The 10,000-nt window shown below is 45.7% G+C and overlaps 1 protein-coding gene across 1 annotated transcript in view; it reads right to left on the minus strand.

Moving 5' to 3' along the window:
- The window catches only part of pik3r3b (phosphoinositide-3-kinase, regulatory subunit 3b (gamma)), a gene marked incomplete at its 5' end in the record, with an annotated part of 163,949 nt that overhangs the window by 79,902 nt on the left and 74,047 nt on the right, over positions 1 to 10,000 (minus strand). The gene's annotated exons all lie outside the window — the stretch shown is intronic.

The following is a 10,000-nucleotide window of genomic DNA, read 5'->3' on the forward strand; positions in this document are numbered from 1 at the left end:
ACTCACACACACACACTCACACACTCACACACTCACATATATACAGTGAGAGAGAGGGAAAGAGAGAGACAGAGAAATGAGAGCCAATAATACCCAAAAGGGAGAGAAGTTTCTCCCTCTTTTCCTTCGGGCAGCAGGAATGGAGCAGTGAGGAGCTTGAGTTCAGTGAATTCAAGGAATAGAGAGGGGCACATTCTGTTATCTTTAGACAGCTGATAAAAGGTTTCCCACATGTAGAATCGAGTGCGAATGTGCCCAAGTATTGTAGACTAAACAAGCCAAGGGTGTGAGAAAGAGAGAGAGTGAGAGGGGTGGGGGGGGGGTGGGGGGTAGGGGGGGTGAGGGTAACACAAATTCACAGACACACCAGAGTGCAAACCTCTCCTTGTTTGTCACAGCGCGCGCACACACACACACACACACACACACACACACACACACACACACACACACACACACACACACACACTAGCACACACACACACTAGCACACACACACACACACACACACACACGGACAGACACATAAGCACACACACACACATCCTTCTCATTTTCACACAGGGTCACTGACAGACCCCTGCAGCTAAACTGTTAATAACATTGACTGGCCTCCTGACTAATTGTAAAATAAAGTTTCTCTGTCATCAGGTTTCTGCTATGAAAAGCTCATTATGCTCTTGCCATGACCTTCTCTTTCTTCCCCTCCCTTCAACTCCCATTTTCCCTTTCCCAGCACAGCAGAGAGGGAACAGAACGCTTGGTTTGATACCAACACAGGCACCTGGACCTTATGGGGTTCTAGGAGGTTTAGTTTCCAGTCTGTATACATGTGGCATAAGAAAAAAGAAATATAGCTGAAATGGGTGCCCTACTTTACTGGACAGTGGACTTTTGCATTATTGATATAATATTGGCACAGGTGTGTATCCTTAGCTTTAAGATGGAGACTACTCAAACTTGCATGAAACATATGTGCCCTGCTCCTGTTCTTCAGCATTATTTACATTGATTGGGCATATTAATACGCCCCGCCTCGTAGTACCCTAAAGACTTATCCTTTAATGTGATCTACGATGAACTTGGAGACAACTCTAAGTAGTTGGGAACTGCATTTCCACTCAAGTTTACTCCGGAAACAGAATACAATACATTCAGAAACAATAGGAGGTCCAGCCTGCAATTAATAGATCAAAATCAAATCAAATCAAATCAAATCAAATCAAATCAAGAAGCCTTCAGAAAATGGAGGTTAATCCCACAGATATATCAGGCGGAGCCCCCACCCAACCATCTTGGACAAGCAAAACTACCCACTGATATAACCAAGCCTTGGTGTTACATACATTGACCAGCATAATTGAGGTATGTGCCTGCTTCTTTCTTTGTCTTTCTGCAAGCTGTTCTTTCTTTAGATGTGTATTGCGTCACTAACACACACACACTCTATAGCTGTTGGAGAGTGCTGACTGTAAGATTACATAGTGCACACCATCATGGCAGCTGTTCAATCCGTCTAATGTGATTGGAGGTCTCCATTTAACCCACTTCAAAATTAAGGCGGGGGGTGGGGTCAACAGGCAACTGACAAAAGTCCAGGGATCTGTCTTAGCCCCTTGTTTGGACAGTCACATGGCTGGCTCAGAAGCTGACAGTGGGCTCTGATGCGTCAACACCGCAGTGACCCGTACAATAGATGTTTAATCCAGTGTGATTAGTTTCCAGGAGGCATGCGTTACGTGGGCAATCTGAGTACATTGAGCAATGGGTGTGACACGGGGTCACGGACAGGGCCAGGTCAAGCGTGACCTCTGAGTGGCCCCCGGGAGCAGGGATGGCATAACACAAGACAACAGCGGAGATGAGACTGAGTGGCAGTGAGCCGGTCAGTCGGTCAGTCAGTCTGTCAGTCTTTTGTCTTCCATTGTTAGGTTACGGTATTGATCCATTTTCAGATTCAGAGATTTAATTACTTCCTTGGATAGGTTGCCTTAAAGTCGTGCTAACCCAGATTAGCCTCATGGCGTGGGGATTCAGCATTCATACCCCTCCTCCATCACACAGACAGAGACAGCCCAGTGAGAAATGGACCACTATTGATCACCCCTTTCCAATGACTCCCATATATCGGTCGGCACTGTCCTTCTGATCCATCTGCATATTTTTATAGTCATCCTCCCAGCGGATCTTCCATCTGCAGAGTTTCAGCCCTCTTCATTTGCGATCGATTGTCTCGTCCCGTTTAGCTGATCCATACCCTGTTCAGCTGACCAAACCCTGACGGAATTCCTTGGGAAGCACTTATCAATAGTTGGCTTCTTCTCTTCTGTGGCCCCCCTTCCTTCACCAAACAACTCCTTCCACCTCAACTCTTCCAGGTATCCATCAGCCGTTAGTCGGCTCTGTCCTCAACTCTTTTCATCCATTTACATCCCTGCCAATTTAGTTCTTTGTCAAATGTGATCCACACCCAATCTGTCTTCCCCTGCAGCTATTGATCTGGCCTGGACTGCATTTCACGAAAGCCTTGTTGAGATGGGTGAAGAGACTCTGTTCAAAATGATAGCCTCTCTATCATTTAACTATGGTAGTTGTTCAACAACGTTTTCAGGAAACAAACCATTGTGCTTTATCTGGGTACACCCTAATCCCAGTCTATTTAAAACAAAGCCACCATCAGACATTAGCCTCTTACTGGATCCCACCTCCCAGCACTTACGTATCATTCTAAGGGTTCGGAGTGTGGGGTTTTTAAGCAATTGTGTGTGTGTGTGTGTGTGTGTGTGTGTGTGTGTGTGTGTGTGTATGTTTGTGTGTTTGTGTGTAGGTGTCTGTGTGTGTGTGTGTGTGTGTGTGTGTGTGTGTGTGTGTGCTGGAACATACACCCAAGTATAAGAACACTCACTCACATGTACTGTAAGTACGCACACACAGGTGCACTTGAATAGAACATCTAAGGGAGGTGGGGAGACAGACAGACATACAGACAGATGCTTGTTTGTGTGTGTGTCTGTGTTTGTGTGTGTGTGGGTGTGTGTATGTGCGTGTATGTTTGTTAGTGTATGTGTGTGGGTGTGAGTGCGTGCACGTTTGTTTGTGTGTGTGTTTGTGCATGTACGTTTGTGTGTGTGGGTGTGTGTGTGTGTATGTTTGTTTGTTTGTGTGTGTGTCTGTGTGTGTGTGTTAGTGCGTGTATGTGTGTGTGTGTGTGTGTGTGTGTGTGTGTGTGTGTGTGTGTGTGTGTGTTTGTGTGTGTGTGTATGTGAGGAGTGTGAGATTTGTACTACCAGTGAGAGAGGTCAACTGGGCCACAGACTTAGAGAAGGGGATCAGGACCCAGGGCTAATGGCATGATGACCTTATGGGCTCAGGCGGCATTATGATGCATCCAAGTGGCTTTCTGAGCTTTCCTCTTCATTCAGATGGCCATTCAAATGCCTTTCTTAGCATTAATGTTAATTAAAAAAGCTTCTCCTGCGTCTTTAACCCGCTTGGTACAGGTGGCACGCACAAGCCGGATGCTCCAATCTGCAAATTCTTGTTCCTGCTCCATAGCTTGGCATTCATATTCAAATGCAGTGGAAGAGAGGTGGGAGACATCAAAGTTGTTGAAAGATTTTGATTTTGAGACAGCTTCTTATTTTTGTGGTAACAGCCAGAGAGAAATCCACCCACGAAAATACTTTGAATGGTTTAACAGTACATAGCTTAGGATGTTGCCAGGGAAAATGGCATTTTATAATTTCCACATGGCAACTCAGCTGTGTTTTACTGTACATCAAGAGCTTTAAGTACACCCATTCTCCGTGTTCAGCACCTAACACTTTTCAGCGCTGATTATAAACTCAAAATAGTGACACAAATACACATTTATCCAAACAAACACACATCCAGAGACAAAACATAGAGACTAAAAGAGAAACAGTGAGAAGACATAGACAGACAAACAAACAAATACACAGACAGACAGACAAACAGCCAGGCAGACAGATAGACAGACAAAATAACACACACCAAACTCAAAGTAAACCCAAACATACACCCAAACATAGCCCTTTCATGTGTGGAGACAGACACGCGAGTGTTTCCATTTGAACTCAGGAACCCAGAACACTCAAAGAACTCCATCACATCTCTAATGCACATTGTGCCGTACTACCATCTTTCCGTCGCCCCCGCACTCTCCAATCCAACCCGCTTCCCCTTCAAGACTGAGCCCCAAATCCCCCTGCTCTCTCTCCCTGATCCCCAGCCTCTCCGCTCTCTGCCAGCCTACTGCCACATGCACCAGTGCCAACTGCAAACCCCATAGGTGGCACGCTGCCCAGCCCCAAAGACAGAAAAGCAAAACATGGAGATGAATTAGCCCAAACTGGGAGTCTAGCAATGCTTCTGGTGTGGGTGCCTCAAACCATGAAACTACACCCCTGCTCTCTGCGCTCCAATGGCAGACTAACCGCCCAACTGCCCAAGGGTCATCAATCTTCCTTTATTTACAAAGGCGAGCGTACATCAGCCTCCTCTGACACGCCACTTCCACATTACACACTGTTGTTTTTAGGCCCGGGATTCCAGTGGGACCTTTCGTTTTCTTTTTTTTTCTTTTCTATTTCACGGTTACGCCTTAAGATGTGCTCCATTAAGAAGGCACGAAACAGGAACAAGGACATCAACATACCCAACGAGAGCACACAATCTTGCATATCTTGGGCGACATTTTTCACAGTCAGGATACAAATCTGTGGGTACTTTTTTAATTTGATTGTCGAAGTTGTAGAATGTGAGGTCAGGTTCTTTAAAGACCCTGGGAGTGAGTGGGATGGTCAGCAGAGAAAGAAGATCTGCCTACCAGAAAAAAAAGTAATTGAAAAAGAAAAAAAAGGGCATTGATTTCTAGACTAGTTATTCTACCAAATCTAATAGCAGTGGTTTAAGCTAATGGGCACGGTCCTGACCGAACGCTTGAATAGACTCAGGCACGTGGAACAGAGGCCCCTTTCTGCATCTAACCCAATCAGCAGCAGATCTTCATTATTAGCATTATTGAATGTTCTAATCCTATACTATCACTCTCAGCTTTCCATGAATATCTAAGTGTACTGACCCAGTAGTGGGCTTTCTGCTCATGAAACTTTAAGTGTACTGACCCAGTACTGGGCTCTCTGCACACAGGTAAATGCCACCATTGTTGGTCGCAAAACAGAAAAAAAAAAACTCCACTGTTGCCAGGCGAGGGAAAAGTCATGGGCCTCAGGATCAGAAAACAGTCATTACTCAGATTCATGCATGGAGAATGTCAATCAGATTGCGGCTATCTAATGTTCTATAGATCTGTGGAATTCCCTTGAGATTGGATAGAAGGAGCTACACATTCTTATTGGCCAGGAGGTTACTTTAGGTTGAAGACTCAATGCTGGGATCGTTCAGCAGCCCTGTGTCTTAAAACTGGCAGTGTCATCAGGCTGGAACAAGAGGACTGTAGTTTGTGACCAAGCAGAGGACAGAGCATGGTCTGTCAAACGGTTTCTTAAACCCCCTCGACATACGTCAATATTGTTGAAACATTCTAACAATTGATCATGAAATTGAATTCCCTCTCCATTCTAGTGCTTGTACAAATGTTGCAGTCAGTCCTATTGAGCAGTAGTAAAGGCAAGTTATTAAAGATAATTCTGAGCACCAGGTATTTGTCACAAAGCTTGTTTTTTCTTGTGCATTCTGCAATAGGAATAGGAATACTCTGTTGTGAGCCCCTGTTTCGTGCAAATAAGTTGGACACTGAATTGATTCTCCCCCAATCCTACCATAAACACACCATCACCAACAGGTCATGTGCTCTGGCTGTCTCTGGCAGCTAAGATGTAAGGGTTCTGATCATTCATGATAATTAACATGGAAAATAATCAAAAACTCAGTGCAGCGCCACATTTTAGTCAGCCCTTGGCACGATAGGGGATGCATGAGAGTTCTGTTCTCATTCTCTCTCTCCCTCTCTCTCTCTCTCTCTCTCTCTCTTGGTGCTGGGCTTGCTTGAGTGCACTGTGCGTGACTGTGAGGTGAATTACGATGCGATTTCCAATGTTTACGCGCTCCTGGGCTCTGGCAAAGATGGATTTGGATTTGGTTCTCCTTATTTCACCCGCTGTTTGCCTTGCTTTGCATTTCCATGTGCAGATCAAAGCATTTTTCAGCATTAAAAACTCAGCATCCTCCTCCTAGTGTGAACCTGAAGAAACACTGTGGCTGTGGAGAATTCTGAGGGGCAGCAAACACTGCTGCTCTTACCTCTGCTGATCCCTGCCGTCGAGTTGCTGTGCAGATGTGCGCACCTCCACACTAACCTATCATACATACAGTATACTACCTATGCATACTTGAAGAGTCTCAGCACACTGGCACTCAAAAAGATACAATGCACTATATTATAAAACAACAAAGACATGTCTGGGCCATAATTGGTGTAGATAATGTAAAATTATCAGTGTAAACGTGACATTGACTCACGTATCAAAATCTGTCTGTTTAGCAGTATCATCATATACCTCAAACAAACAGTTACGCAAATGGTGACAATATGATAACCTCTGCAGTCTCTCAAAGATGTTCAAAGGGCATTCTAGATTAATTTAACAATGTTTTTATGAGACACTTCAGGTGTGATGGGTTCGAAAACAATATTATTGAAGTGGGGATGCATCCTGAGGTACAGGACTATCCAGTTTATCTCATTATTAATAAGACACATTGTTTGCAAAACCATTTACTATTCTGGGAGCAAAGGATCGCTTCTCCAGTAAAACCCGTAACACACATGGTCACTGGCCGTCAAACAAGTATTCCACATCTAAAATAGAACTGGAGAGTCTTTGTGTTCTAAAACGAGCTTCTGACAGGTGCCTTTTGATCCTTATCAGTACCAGAATCAGGGCCGGCTGGAGCAGGAACCCAGGCCAGATTGGACTTAAAACGTCTTTCTGAGAGAACGGCCACAGGTCCATGAGCTTGCTCAACTACCACTGGGGCTTTTTTTGTCCTTCCATACAGAGTGCCAATGCCTGTCTGGATCAGGGTGTCTGAGAGTGGTCTATTTTACTTCCACTCCGACAGCACATTTACCCCCCTTCCCAAAGCCTTTCCTGCCTTCAGCCCTCTGTCACCTCCTCCATCTCCTGTCATCTGTCTCGCAGAGCCTGTCATCAGCGGCATCGCCAGCAGCACCGTTGGCCCTGGGGGTCTTTTGTATTTGTTATTTAAAGACGCAAGCAGCAGACACAGGCATGCAGGACCTGGCCCGGCGCACAGAGGTGTGTCTGAGAGACGCTCCGGCTCCACTGGGGGAAGTTTCCGGAGGGCCACTGAGGACATGGTGGCAGAGTGTGCAGGGTCCATTGCCAACAGACCATACATGTGTACAAAACATATAGGTCTTGTTTTCAGTGGAAGAGCGCCTTCCTGGAGAAAGCGAGTTTATGTAAAGATAGAGGCATCTCTGTCTGTTGAGTTTACTGGTTCTTGCTGAAAAAAACTATTAATTACATTTGTGTTAAGAAAAGAGCCTGGGTTCCTTGAGTAAAAATAGAGCATTTGATCTTTTGACATGTGTTTTGCTATGTTTGTTATTATCAGTATTAAAGGTTTCAGTATTAGAGGATATACTGTTTGCTTTGAGGTATAATTGGTCAAATGCTCCAGTGTTGGCTGTTGTGTTCAAAGTGCTGGAGTCTCATTTTTAACACTCCCCCAGTTACCAAGCACATGTTGGTGAAAGGGTTTTATATTACTACTGACAGCCTTAATTCTGTCTGGCCACTTTTGCAGCGCTACCAGTAAGAAGCAGTCACACCGGCGCCACCACTTCACTTCCCGCTCCCTCTGACTAAGGATAGAAGTACTGCTGGTGGCAGCTGTGTGTCACTGACTGTCCCTTGCCATGGTCACAGGCATGAAATCCATTGCATGAAATAGTGTTTGTTTTACACTGCAAGTAGCTAGATTTCAGAGTGGCAGCTTTTATTTTTCAACCTTGGATAAGAACTTATAGGCTGTGGTCAGGTTTGATAATATCGCTAGCTTGCAAGTTGAGATTTGTCACTTGTTGAGTGTCTAGTAAGCGCTTATGCCAATGATGCGACCACATGTAATCCTTCTACTGATGATGAACAGTGGAACCTTATCCCAGCTCTCATAGTCTCATCCCTGTACTTCTGAGATTCACATTAAGGTACTCTTCTTTTGGAATGATTCAAGAGGAGTTGAGAGAGGTGAAAGCAAAATTATGACTGAGCCTTGGTGTCTATTTTGCTAATTATATCTATAAGCCTGCAGACTCAATAATGGGAACTTTAAAAAAAATAAAAAAGGACTAAACATTAGGCATTGGAGCTTGAGTAGACAGTGATATTTCCACCAGTCCCATCTGCTCTTCAGCACACCAGGTTGTTTTGGTGCCTCAGCCATTTGAGTTATTCTCATAAAAGGCTTCAGTAATATTACGATCTGGCCAACTCTGCAGAATAACCGGGAAGACAGAGTCATGCTGGCGCCCTACACTCGCTTCCTGGTTCTTGTGACTAAGACAGGAAGTGCTGCTGGTGCCGCCATCTCTCTGAGCAGTATCCTGGCCAGGGCTGCGGGACCTTACTGGGACCTGCGTGCTCCGTCGCTCCCCGTGTCCTCTGACAGTGTGACTGAGGGGCTGTTCCAGTAAATGACTGGGCTCGGAGACGAAAGCGAAGAAAATAGTGTTGAGGATGACAGCTCTCATTCCAGCGTGACCACAGGACCCTCCCAGGAGTGGGCCACAGCGCCTGAACTCGGTCACCCCGCTGGCCCGCCCGCCAACTGCTTGAAGAATGTTCTTACTTTAGCGGAATGTTATTGGAGATTAACTGAGATCACTTATGAAGTAAACTACTTCTTGTTGCTGTTGCTGTTTTGTTGCTACACGCAGGCATTCCAATGTTTATTAATTAATATTTAGCCAAACTGATTTTTAAATCATTCTCATTATTTTCAAGGAACCTTTAAATGTCTTCATGTCTCTGTGTGTTCCCGCTATGAAATGAAGACCATCCAGGGGAAGTACATTTGAGTTATTGCATTTTCCTTCTGATTACTTTCTCATTACTTTTCTCATCTCATTCGATAGAACAGAACAGTTCCCACCAACAAAATTCCACTAAATGGAAACCGAAGCGAGTCGGGAAACTGAAATGAAACTGAAAGACTATTCACAGGCTGATTTCTTCCAGCCATCACGTCGGAGGCCTGTTTTTAGTCTGTGGGCAGGATGGGGTGAGAAGAGGAGAGGAAGGGAGAGCTGGGGCTAGTTTAGGACACCAGGGACAGGCCATTGTTTACTGGCGGCTGGGTCTTGCCACGCTTGGCGGCAGCGTGAGTGTGATTGTGACTGGGGTGAAGGTGATGACGGCGAGGAATGAGGTGCTGAGGTCTGGAGTAAACATTTGGGGCACAGGGTGAGGCGCTGTGGTGCCAAGGCCATGACACACACACACTGGACACGCAGAGGACCAGAAACAGCCCCGGGCCACAGCCCAAAAACACCACCCTGCCAGTGTGCCCGCTGCTGACCGACATAAAGAGAGATGGAGGAAGCTCATGAGAGAGAAGGAGAGGAGAAGGAGAGGAGAAGAGGAGGAGAAGAGGAGAGGAGAAAAGGAGGGCTATGTGTCTGGGTTGCTGTACATGCTGCATTACAAATGCTATGACAGGAGACAAGAAAGTTAGCAAATGCCCTTATGTCCAGTGCTCCAGCCCCAGGACCACTGTGAGACTGAGACTGAGGCAGACAGACAGACAGACAGACAGACAGACAGACAGACAGACAGACAGACAGATGGTAGATGAGAGCGGATGAAGGTGAGAGAAAGAGCAGGAGAGGAGAGGAGAGGAGAGGAGAGGAGAGGAGAGGAGAGGAGAGGAGAGGAGAGGAGGGAGTCATGGGAGGAGGCAGGAGGAAAAAAATATCAGGTTTCAGGGG

The sequence above is a fragment of the Sprattus sprattus genome (genome assembly GCF_963457725.1).
Source record: "Sprattus sprattus genome assembly, chromosome: 2".
NCBI classification, from domain to species: domain Eukaryota; kingdom Metazoa; phylum Chordata; class Actinopteri; order Clupeiformes; family Clupeidae; genus Sprattus; species Sprattus sprattus.